Source organism: Notolepis coatsorum (assembly GCF_963971535.1).
Source record: "Notolepis coatsorum genome assembly, contig: SUPER_11_unloc_1, whole genome shotgun sequence".
Taxonomy (NCBI): Eukaryota; Metazoa; Chordata; class Actinopteri; order Aulopiformes; family Paralepididae; genus Notolepis; species Notolepis coatsorum.
Genome location: NW_028174870.1, coordinates 303,925 through 316,393, shown reverse-complemented (window position 1 = coordinate 316,393; position 12,469 = coordinate 303,925). Strand labels below are relative to the sequence as shown.

Sequence of the window (12,469 nt, the reverse complement as noted above, 5' to 3'; positions counted from 1 at the left end):
GCCTCTAGGATGGAACCCAGGTAGGTAATTTCATCTTTCCTTGTGACAATATTGTCACCCACTGTAACTGAGAAGCCGTCGGTCTTGCTGAGTTTGTTATTTGAACCGAAGAGAATGGACTCTGTTTTGCCCATGTGTAATGATAGTTTGTTATCAGCGAGCCATATGCAGATTCTGCCTAGTTCCGAGCTGAGGTTTTTTTTTTTCAACCTGTAACTTGTTCTTGTCAGAGACCAGCAGGGCTGAGTCGTCCGCAAACAGGAACAAGTTGCAGTCACAAGACTTACACATTCCTTTCTGTAGGACCTCTGTTGCCAAATTCTCATTTGTTTATCAAGGTGCAGTGATGTGGAATGATATACAAAATCTAACAGAAACATGTTCCACTTTAAATATATTTAAAAGTAAGCTTAAAAAAGAACTACAGATCCTGTAGTCTGTAGTATCCATGTGTATTTGTGTGAAGTCTTTTTATTTAATTTTTTTTACATTATAATAGTTGTATAATGCTGCATTGTATGTATCTGTGTATATGAGATATGTGCATGTGTGTTTGTGCATAATGTGGGGGGGGGGGGGGGGGGATTTCGCTTGTGTAGTTATTCTATATAGGCTTAAGAGGGGAGGTCCCTTATAAGCCCTTGGGTTTTTTGACCTTTCCTGCACATTTTAACTGTTCTTCTTTTACTTATTTTATTCCAGAATGTATGTTTGTAAGTGCAAATAACAATAAACAATTAACAAATAAACATCTGCTGCCCAGTCAGCATCACTGAAAGCCTGTAATCTCAAATCAGAATTACACTTCCTGTAACACAACACTTTATCACTGGTGCCCTTTAAGAACCTCAATACATGTTTGACACTGCCCTAATGTTCCAATGTAATTTATCAATATCAAATATAAAATACATCACATCAACAGTTTATCAATTCTTTTTAAAAAAAATTATTGAAATAAAATCTGCAACCAGATTACTCTCTGTTAGACAATATCTTGGTCTGACAAAATTCCTTTTTTTGTAATCTGATGCATAATCCAAGAATCACAATTTCAGTCGCCAGCCAATTTAATGTAATGTGTAATGTAATGTAAGTAATGTCAGACTCAATGTTGATCAAAAACCATGGAATACATCAAATCAATACATTTCCTAAAGACACTTAAAAGTCCCACTGAGGTTTATGTTTGATTTGGAAACTGAAATATGTCAATATTTAAAGATTTGGGCTAAATTCTGATCATCCAGTATCTTGTAAGAGAGAGAAGATTTAAATAATGAAAGTACAAAGTACAAATATATATGCAGGTGCAAATACTGCACACATACATAGTGATTGTACAAAGTGTAGCATAATAATTGTTTTCCTAGATGATTATAAGAGGAAATATCACCTTGTGTTTGTTTGACGGGTCTATTCTGATTGGCCAATCAGTTCAAAGCTGCTAACTGCTCAACTATTGGCTCAGTTGTATAAGAAAAGGGCTGTTTTCCAGACTGATGTACTCTACCTTTGAAAGTGAATCTGCTCCATGGATGGGTATTGAAAACTGTTGACATGAGTGTGCTCTCCCGTCATCAATATCCTAGTGTGAGTGGGGACTGATTGATTCATTGACACCAGCTGAGTGTATATATATGTGACCCTTCACAAAATGTTTCTTCCCAAAAAGACTGGATAGTCTGCTGGTTTACTTGAACCCCTCTCTGTGGCAGAACACATTCTGTACTGGATAAAAACTTGCTTCTGATAACATATCAGACTTTTGATACCACAACATCAGTAAGTACAATTATGTATTTGATTGTTTCCATGGCATTGCAGAGCCTCTCTTATTTTCTGTCTAAATATGCCATCTACTATTTTTAATCTGTTGTTTATTTCTCTTCAATATATGTAAAGGCAGGGACCGAAACTAGAGCCCGCCGCCCGCCAGGGGCGGTCTGTTTTTACCTTTGGCGCATGACACTTAGAGGGCTGCCCGCCGTGTGGCGTGTAGACGTGTAGTTCATAAGCAGGCCCCTAAAAATATTTGTATGCGAACGGTAAAAATCAATTACGCGCACACTGTGCGAATACAGATTATAGCCTCTCTCGTCTTTTTTTTCCTCCTCTGCGAGATCGTTAAAAAACTACAAGTCCCACATTGCACTCAAGCCAACGGTCCAATCACAGTAGAGTGAAGTGACTGGTTTCATGGGAAATAAAGCAAATGACCAATCGGAAGCTCTAATTTTTCTTGTTTACTTCCTGAAACTCCGCGATCAGGGCTCTCGTTTTCCGAGACACCAACTTATTATAGTCTCTCTTACCAATAGCAATAGATTTTAGAACACCTAGATTTATCGATAGCAATAGTAATATAACGTTAATGCAACAAAACGAATGCCTTGCTTTGTTAATCATAACGTTGATGCAGTAGCGTATGTTGGTGTGTTGGCTGTAACGGACATGACAATAACATAACGTGTACACATTAAAATTGCGATAATCTATTCTAACATTTTCAAATCGATGCAGTTGAATTTCCCCTTTAGGATCGATGCATTGTTACACCCCTACACCAAAGTCACTGGCCCACTGTGTATCTGTGTGTATAATAACTTGGCTAGCGTTATCAACAGCAGAGGTGGGCAATGGGTCCAGCTGCAGCACCGGAGTACAAGCGATGTGATGTAATTGGCAGACGCGACTGTCAATCAATGGTCTACCTGACACGCAAACTCAAACAATGTTTCTGTACTGGAGGTGTGATTGATTGATTCATTGAAAACTTTATTAACAGATTGCAGAATGGGTACAGTACAGCTCAATACACACAATTGTTAAGGGGATGCAGACCAGAGAAAGACTTTCGTCTTGTTTACATCAGGGTCCCCCATTTCAATTAATCAGGAAAGTGTACAGTAGGAAAGTGTACAGTATTTCAATAGGCAACCCTGAAAGGATTATTTTTCTAGAAGAGCAACACAGCCAAAACAGACAGTGGAGCTGTTTGCAGATAGCAAGCATTTTGACTTATTGCATGGTGGCGATGTCTCGCAGATAATACAACTACAAGTATGATTATATAATATATATTTTATTTAAAAAAAAATTGTATATATAAAATATATATTGGCAGGTAAGAAATATGCTTGGCGGGTAGACTCTTCCCATCTACCCGCCACTGGCCGGTGAGTCAAAAAGTTAATTTCGCTCCCTGTGTAAAGGTATATTTCTACAGTAACAACCACAATGACATATTGCAGATAACTGTCCATTGGGTTGTGTACAGTATTTTAGCTAATGTATTGGCTAGACACCATGACAATCCTAACACAGACTACACATTATATACAGAAATAAGGAATAATGATGCAAACAATCCCCTGCCGATCACACCCACATGTTCTGGTCCTGCCCCAGCCTTGCCACATTCTGGTCTGACATTTTTTAAACTATGGGCACAGCCTACAACCTTACTATCACCCCTGATCCTCTCGTGGCCTTGTTCGGTGTTCCTCTGCAGCCTCTACCCTCCAAAATATCACATCCTGTTCTTGCCTTCTCCACTTTATTGGCCAGGCGACTTATTCTTTTTAAGTGGAAACATACTCAACCTCCATCTCACAATAGGTGGGTTAAGGAACTACCCCTCTCACCCAGCACACCACTTATTCCAGCACATGCCCTCAGGTCGCTACAGGTCCATTCTAACCAGACACACACGCTTCACAAACAGTTTTTTCCCCACAGCAGTCCGAACACTGAACACCCTGGCCCGCCCCGCTTTGCACAGACGGGCAAGCATCTGTCACTGACTGACACTGTTACCGTGACTGTCCTGTATGTATTTATGCAGGGTTCTAAATTAACGGGGGCTTGGGGCAAAATGCCCTCGAAAATTTACCAAATGCCCTCGAAAATCAGTTAAGGGGGGCAATAAAAGCCCCCGACAGTTTACTAATTATATATATAATTATATATATGCTCTACAGTGCGAGCATTTCCCCCGTATTTGCCCCTAATAATATGTGTGTGTGCGAACCGGAAAAATTATTTACTTGCAGAGTGAAGATTACAAAACAGCTCCGCTGTTAATAGTTAAGAAACTGGACTGAAATTCAGTTTTTGGGTGGAATGCAAAGAGGGAGGGAGGGAGGCGGGGCCCGCTGCGTGTTAAGGGTGCTTGAGGTGCGAACACAGACAGACAGAGAGCTCTGCTTTTCAGCAAGCATGCATAGTGCTGTGTAACATTAAGTTACACTGCTATCTTAACGTTAGCAAGCTAAGCATCTGCATAGCGCGACCTGTGTAACGTTAAGTAACTTGTGTTCGGCGGGGAAAGACCGTTCCATTTGTAACACAACTCCAAAGAATAACATCCAAATGATCCCGATGCGCATTTCCTTCATTCCACAGCGCTGAGCACGCAACGTATTTCATTGATCGATCTGACAACAACACAACTTGCCCTCAGGGACAATCATATTTAATCTATTTAGATAGAGTATGTATGTATTATTTACAGATAATTGAAGGTACCTCAAAACATGAAACCAAGCCATGTCACACATCGTGTGTGTGTGTGTGTAAATCTGATATGTCATAAATGTATAGATGTAGCAGTACTGTCTATCTGTATGTCATGTATGTCATATATGTTATGATGAATTGAAAATGGGGGACCCTGATGTAAACAAGATGAAAGTCTTTCTCTGGTCTGCATCCCCTTAACAATTGTATGTATTGAGCTGTACTGTACTGTACCCATTCTGCAATCTGTTAATAAACGTTTCAATCAATCAATCAATCAATGTGTGTTACTTGAATAATTGTCACTCTGCTCCTAAATTTCTGTGTGCTCCTAAATTTGTATTTAGATTTTATTTATTAACATTTTATTTAGGAGCACATGTGCTCCTTGGGAAAAAGGTTAGCGTAGAGCCCTATATATGGAGACATTAACATTACGTTATCAAACATAGGGACGAAGACTGTAAAAAAATATTTCAACAATGTTTTATAATCTTTATGTTAATTTTCATTATAAAAATGTTGTGCCCCCGAAATAAAAAAAAAGCCCCCGAAAATCAATTAAGGGGGGCAAAAAAAGCCCTTGATTTAAAATTTTTTTTTCTAACCCTGTATTTATGTATATATGTATTTATTGTGGGGAGTGGGAGGGGGGCGTTTTTGATGTTTGATGTCTGTTTCATGTTGATGTAACCAGTGTTTAACAATCTGTACCGCAAACAATTACCACCAACCATCATTGTGTGGCATTAAAAGTATCTTGTATCTATTAATCTTGAAAAGCTCAGATTCTCCCTCAAAGACCCTACTGGCTCCCTGAATACCTTTGAGAAGACTTGGAGACCCCTTTTAAAGCACATAGAATCCTTGACATCCCTGCCTGATTGTGACGACTGAGTCCCCCCCCCCCCTCTGTTTTTTCCCTATTTTTATTTATTTCTTAAAATGTTTTGTCTTTTCATCTCAGTTATATTAGTATCATAGGTTTTTTTTTCTTTTCATTTTTCTGTCACATATTTTTATTTTGTATTTTCGTGTATTATATGTATGTTTGTTGTCGCTCTTCGTGGGGGGGAGGGGGTTAGGGGATATGAAAGGGAAATGGGGGGGGGGGGAAGAAAAAAATGGAAGATGTATAATATGTATAACTGTCTGCATAATTTTGAAAAATCTTCCAATAAAGAAAGTTATATATAAAAAAAAAAAAGGAATAAAACGCTGTCAGGCAGGATCTGTGTTTCAAGGAAGCAACATTTTGTGAAAGGTCACATATCTCACTCAGCTGGTGTCAAATCAGTCAATCACTCAGCTGGTGTCAATGAATGAATCAGTCCCCACTAGGGGTGTAACGATGCATCGATTAATCAAAATGCATCGATTCTAATGTGTTCGATTCGATGCATCGATTTGAATATGTTAGAATCGATTTATAATCTAAATTAATCTGGGGAAAAAATTAGTTTTCATTTTTTTTTAAGAATTGGTGTGTATTGTTTTTATTGACCTATAGTCCATTCATGCTGAGTGAATCAGTTCCCTCAACGACATTTGTGTATTAAATTTTTTTTGGGGAATTAACTGATAGAAAATGTATCAAATCGAATCTAATCGTGGTCAAATGAAGAGATTTCATGATGCATTGAATCGTTGCCTGAAGAATCGTAATCGAATCGTTGTGAGGTCGAATCGTTACCCCTAGTCCCCTCCCCACTCACACTGGGATATTGGGATAAGGATGACGGGAGAGCACACTCATGTCAACAGTTTTCAATACCCATCCATGGAGCAGATTCACTTTCAAAGGTAGAATCTGTAATGCCACCAAACGGTGACCTCTAGGCAAGAGAGCCCTGCTTGATACTGCACTGCCCATACTGCACATGTTTCTCTGCTGTGTGGGTTACTAAACTCCAACCCACACATCAGACCAAAACTAAATATATAAACAAAGTGCAATATGGAATTACAGATTCTACTATTTTTGGAACTACAAATTCAACCAAAACACAATCTGAAATCTTCATTGCAATGTTTCTCTCTATTCCAGATACAATTGTTCCCCAACAACAAATACGGTCAAATACGGTAATGGCTGAGTCGAGGCCTCACTGCTGTGACCAATGTGGAAAGAGCTTCGTCAAAAAGAGTAAACTTCAAATACACCAGCGTATTCATACAGGAGAGAAGCCGTACCACTGTGACCAATGTGGAGAAGGCTTCAGTCAGTCTGGAACCTTAAAGACACACCTGCGTATTCATACAGGAGAGAAGCCCTACCACTGTGACCAATGTGGAGAAGGCTTCAGTCGCTCTGGAGACTTAAAGAGACACCAGCGTATTCATACAGGAGAGACGTATTCATACAGGAGAGAAGCCCTACCACTGTGACCAATGTGGGGAGAGCTTCAGTCGGTCTGGAACCTTAAAGACACACCAGCGTATGCATACAGGAGAGAAGCCCTACCACTGTGACCAATGTGGAGAAGGCTTCAGTCAGTCTGGACACTTGAAAACACACCTGCGTATTCATACAGGAGAGAAGCCCTACCACTGTGACCAGTGTGAGAAGAGCTTCAGACACATTAGTAACTTAAAGACACACCAGAACATGCATACAGGAGCGAAGCTCTATCCCTGTGACCAGTGTGAGAAGAGCTTCAGACGCATTACTAGCTTAAAGACACACCAGAACATGCATACAGGAGCGAAGCTCTATCCCTGTGACTAGTGTGCGAAGAGCTTCGTTCACTCTAGAAGCTTAAAGAATCACCAGCGTATTCATACAGGTGTCAAACCCAAAGAATAACTACAAATCTGTTTAAGTAGTTGCACAATATTTATATTTATTTTATATAGGTTGTGTATGTTTTATCTGGCCCCTGGTAAAACTCTGGATGAGTCTGTATTAAAGTTTGATTGATTGAATATGACCAGGGAACGTGGCTAACAAGTTTAAAAAGACCTTAGATTAAATGTTGACTATCTACTAATGATTAGGATGTCTCAAGAGTAACAACCTGCCAACAGTGAACACTTGATCTTGACCTATAGTTTTATGATTGATTTCCCTTTATCTTCATAACTATAGAGGTAGTATTAGATCCACCTTTGTGGATGGTGCTTTGCACTTGTTCCTTTTCCTGTGTGGCCAGTTTGGTGTTAAATAATTTTGTGTGTAGATTCCGGCCATTTCGACGAGGCAACTGTTTGTACGTGCTGCCATCTTGGCTCCCCTATTCTCTGGCTCAGTGCTGGTAGGTCAGGGTATCGCCCCATTCCACCGACGGGCTGCTGCCACACACACTCTCACATACACATATCTGAGACACGTACACATCTGAGACACACACTCACATACACATCTGAAACACACACACACACATATCTGAGACACACACACACTCACATACACATCTGAGACACACACACACTCACATACACATCTGAGACACACACACACATCTCTGAGACATACACACATATCTGAGACACACACACATATCTGAGACACACCGTAATTCCTCTAATAGTAACCCGGTCTTGTTAAAAAAAAGTTAAATAAAGTAAAATAGTGCAATCACAATACTGGTATAATAATAATAATAACTTCGTTTTATACAATTCTGAGGTAGGCTTACTCTCTTGGTAAACATTAACACCATACCATTATATGGTATTTACTGCACAGCCAGGCCAGCTACTTGAAACCCGGCTTGTATTAGGAGGCCGGCTTATAATTGCTTAGCTCAACAGTGCACCCGGTCATTAATAGAGACCCGGTTTTTAATTGAATACCGGTTACTATTAGAGGAATTACGGTATGTTAAGCTAAGAAGGCTGCTAAGAAGCAATTATTTAATATTATTATTATTATTTTATTTCATTGTGTTTTTAGCCCTAGTTGCACTTTTGTTGCAACCCCAGTTATCCCATTAGTTCCCCCAAACTTAGGTATGTTATGTTAAGCTAAGAAATCTGCTAAGAAGCATATTATTTATTATTATTTTATTTCATTGGGTTTTTAGCCCTAGTTGCACTTTTGTTGCCCTTTTTGTGTTTATTTCATGTTTTTAACAGTGCATGAAAGATTGTGTATTACTGCAAAAAAAAAATTGGAATAAATCATAGTCGTTCAAAAATGTGGGTCGCGACTTAATGACTAAGGAAAGTGTTGGGTCCCGAGGCGAGACCAGTTGAGAACCACTGATGTAAGAAGTGCAGCATACGTTACATTACAGGTGGAGGTGACATCATGTAAGAAGCGCAGCATACGTTACATTACAGGTGGAGGTGACATCATGTAAGAAGCGCAGCATACGTTACATTACAGGTGACATCATGTAAGAAGTGCAGCATACGTTACATTACAGGTGGAGGTGACATCATGTAAGAAGCGCAGCATACGTTACATTACAGGTGACATCATGTAAGAAGTGCAGCATACGTTACATTACAGCTGGAGGTGACATGTAAGAAGTGCAGCATACGTTACATTACAGCTGGAGGTGACATCATGTAAGAAGTGCAGCATACGTTACATTACAGGTGACATCATGTAAGAAGTGCAGCATACGTTACATTACAGCTGGAGATGACATCATGTAAGAAGTGCAGCATACGTTACATTACAGCTGGAGGTGACATCATGTAAGAAGTGCAGCATACGTTACATTACAGCTGGAGGTGACATCATGTAAGAAGTGCAGCATACGTTACATTACAGGTGACATCATGTAAGAAGTGCAGCATACGTTACATTACAGGTGACATCATGTAAGAAGTGCAGCATACGTTACATTACAGGTGGAGGTGACATCATGTAAGAAGTGCAGCATACGTTACATTACAGGTGACATCATGTAAGAAGTGCAGCATACGTTACATTACAGGTGGAGGTGACATCATGTAAGAAGTGCAACATATGTTACATTACAGCTGGAGGTGACATCATGTAAGAAGTGCAACATATGTTACATTACAGCTGGAGGTGACATCATGTAAGAAGTGCAGCATACGTTACATTACAGCTGGAGGTGACATCATGTAAGAAGTGCAGCATACGTTACATTACAGGTGGAGGTGACATCATGTAAGAAGTGCAGCATACGTTACATTACAGCTGGAGGTGACATCATGTAAGAAGTGCAGCATACGTTACATTACAGGTGACATCATGTAAGAAGTGCAGCATACGTTACATTACAGGTGGAGGTGACATCATGTAAGAAGTGCAGCATACGTTACATTACAGCTGGAGGTGACATCATGTAAGAAGTGCAGCATACGTTACATTACAGGTGACATCATGTAAGAAGTGCAGCATACGTTACATTACAGCTGGAGGTGACATCATGTAAGAAGTGCAGCATACGTTACATTACAGGTGGAGGTGACATCATGTAAGAAGTGCAGCATACGTTACATTACAGGTGGAGGTGACATCATGTAAGAAGTGCAGCATACGTTACATTACAGCTGGAGGTGACATCATGTAAGAAGTGCAGCATACATTACATTACAGGTGACATCATGTAAGAAGTGCAGCATACGTTACATTACAGGTGACATCATGTAAGAAGTGCAGCATACGTTACATTACAGGTGACATCATGTAAGAAGTGCAGCATACGTTACATTACAGGTGGAGGTGACATCATGTAAGAAGTGCAGCATACGTTACATTACAGCTGGAGGTGACATCATGTAAGAAGTGCAGCATACGTTACATTACAGCTGGAGGTGACATCATGTAAGAAGTGCAGCATACGTTACATTACAGGTGGAGGTGACATCATGTAAGAAGTGCAGCATACGTTACATTACAGGTGACATCATGTAAGAAGTGCAGCATACGTTACATTACAGGTGACATCATGTAAGAAGTGCAGCATACGTTACATTACAGGTGGAGGTGACATCATGTAAGAAGTGCAGCATACGTTACATTACAGGTGGATGTGACATGATGTAAGAAGTGCAGCATACGTTACATTACAGCTGGAGGTGACATCATGTAAGAAGTGCAGCATACGTTACATTACAGGTGACATCATGTAAGAAGTGCAGCATACGTTACATTACAGCTGGAGGTGACATCATGTAAGAAGTGCAGCATACGTTACATTACAGGTGACATCATGTAAGAAGTGCAGCATACGTTACATTACAGGTGACATCATGTAAGAAGTGCAGCATACGTTACATTACAGGTGACATCATGTAAGAAGTGCAGCATACGTTACATTACAGGTGGAGGTGACATCATGTAAGAAGTGCAGCATACGTTACATTACAGCTGGAGGTGACATGTAAGAAGTGCAGCATACGTTACATTACAGGTGACATCATGTAAGAAGTGCAGCATACGTTACATTACAGGTGGAGGTGACATCATGTAAGAAGTGCAGCATACGTTACATTACAGCTGGAGGTGACATCATGTAAGAAGTGCAGCATACGTTACATTACAGGTGGAGGTGACATCATGTAAGAAGTGCAGCATACGTTACATTACAGGTGACATCATGTAAGAAGTGCAGCATACGTTACATTACAGGTGGAGGTGACATCATGTAAGAAGTGCAACATATGTTACATTACAGCTGGAGGTGACATCATGTAAGAAGTGCAACATATGTTACATTACAGCTGGAGGTGACATCATGTAAGAAGTGCAGCATACGTTACATTACAGGTGGAGGTGACATCATGTAAGAAGTGCAGCATACGTTACATTACAGCTGGAGGTGACATCATGTAAGAAGTGCAGCATACGTTACATTACAGCTGGAGGTGACATCATGTAAGAAGTGCAGCATACGTTACATTACAGGTGACATCATGTAAGAAGTGCAGCATACGTTACATTACAGGTGGAGGTGACATCATGTAAGAAGTGCAGCATACGTTACATTACAGCTGGAGGTGACATCATGTAAGAAGTGCAGCATACGTTACATTACAGGTGGAGGTGACATCATGTAAGAAGTGCAGCATACGTTACATTACAGCTGGAGGTGACATCATGTAAGAAGTGCAGCATACGTTACATTACAGCTGGAGGTGACATCATGTAAGAAGTGCAGCATACGTTACATTACAGGTGGAGGTGACATCATGTAAGAAGTGCAGCATACGTTACATTACAGGTGACATCATGTAAGAAGTGCAGCATACGTTACATTACAGGTGGAGGTGACATCATGTAAGAAGTGCAACATACGTTACATTACAGGTGGAGGTGACATCATGTAAGAAGTGCAGCATACGTTACATTACAGGTGACATCATGTAAGAAGTGCAGCATACGTTACATTACAGGTGACATCATGTAAGAAGTGCAGCATACGTTACATTACAGCTGGAGGTGACATCATGTAAGAAGTGCAGCACACGTTACATTACAGGTGACATCATGTAAGAAGTGCAGCATACGTTACATTACAGGTGACATCATGTAAGAAGTGCAGCATACGTTACATTACAGGTGACATCATGTAAGAAGTGCAGCATACGTTACATTACAGGTGGAGGTGACATCATGTAAGAAGTGCAGCATACGTTACATTACAGCTGGAGGTGACATGTAAGAAGTGCAGCATACGTTACATTACAGGTGACATCATGTAAGAAGTGCAGCATACGTTACATTACAGGTGGAGGTGACATCATGTAAGAAGTGCAGCATACGTTACATTACAGCTGGAGGTGACATCATGTAAGAAGTGCAGCATACGTTACATTACAGGTGACATCATGTAAGAAGTGCAGCATACGTTACATTACAGGTGACATCATGTAAGAAGTGCAGCATACGTTACATTACAGGTGGAGGTGACATCATGTAAGAAGTGCAGCATACGTTACATTACAGGTGGAGGTGACATCATGTAAGAAGTGCAGCATACGTTACATTACAGCTGGAGGTGACATCATGTAAGAAGTGCAG

General features: G+C 40.2%; 1 long non-coding RNA gene across 1 annotated transcript in view; it reads left to right on the top strand.

Annotated features, from left to right (window-relative positions):
* LOC311237576 overlaps nt 1-8,560 on the top strand; it is a 41,282-nt gene extending 32,722 nt beyond the window's left edge. Inside the window, exon 3 of the long non-coding RNA XR_014620291.1 lies at nt 6,569-8,560. This is a non-coding gene — a long non-coding RNA (uncharacterized lncRNA). The remainder of the gene's footprint in view (nt 1-6,568) is intronic.
* The last annotated feature ends 3,909 nt before the right edge of the window (nt 8,561-12,469 follow it).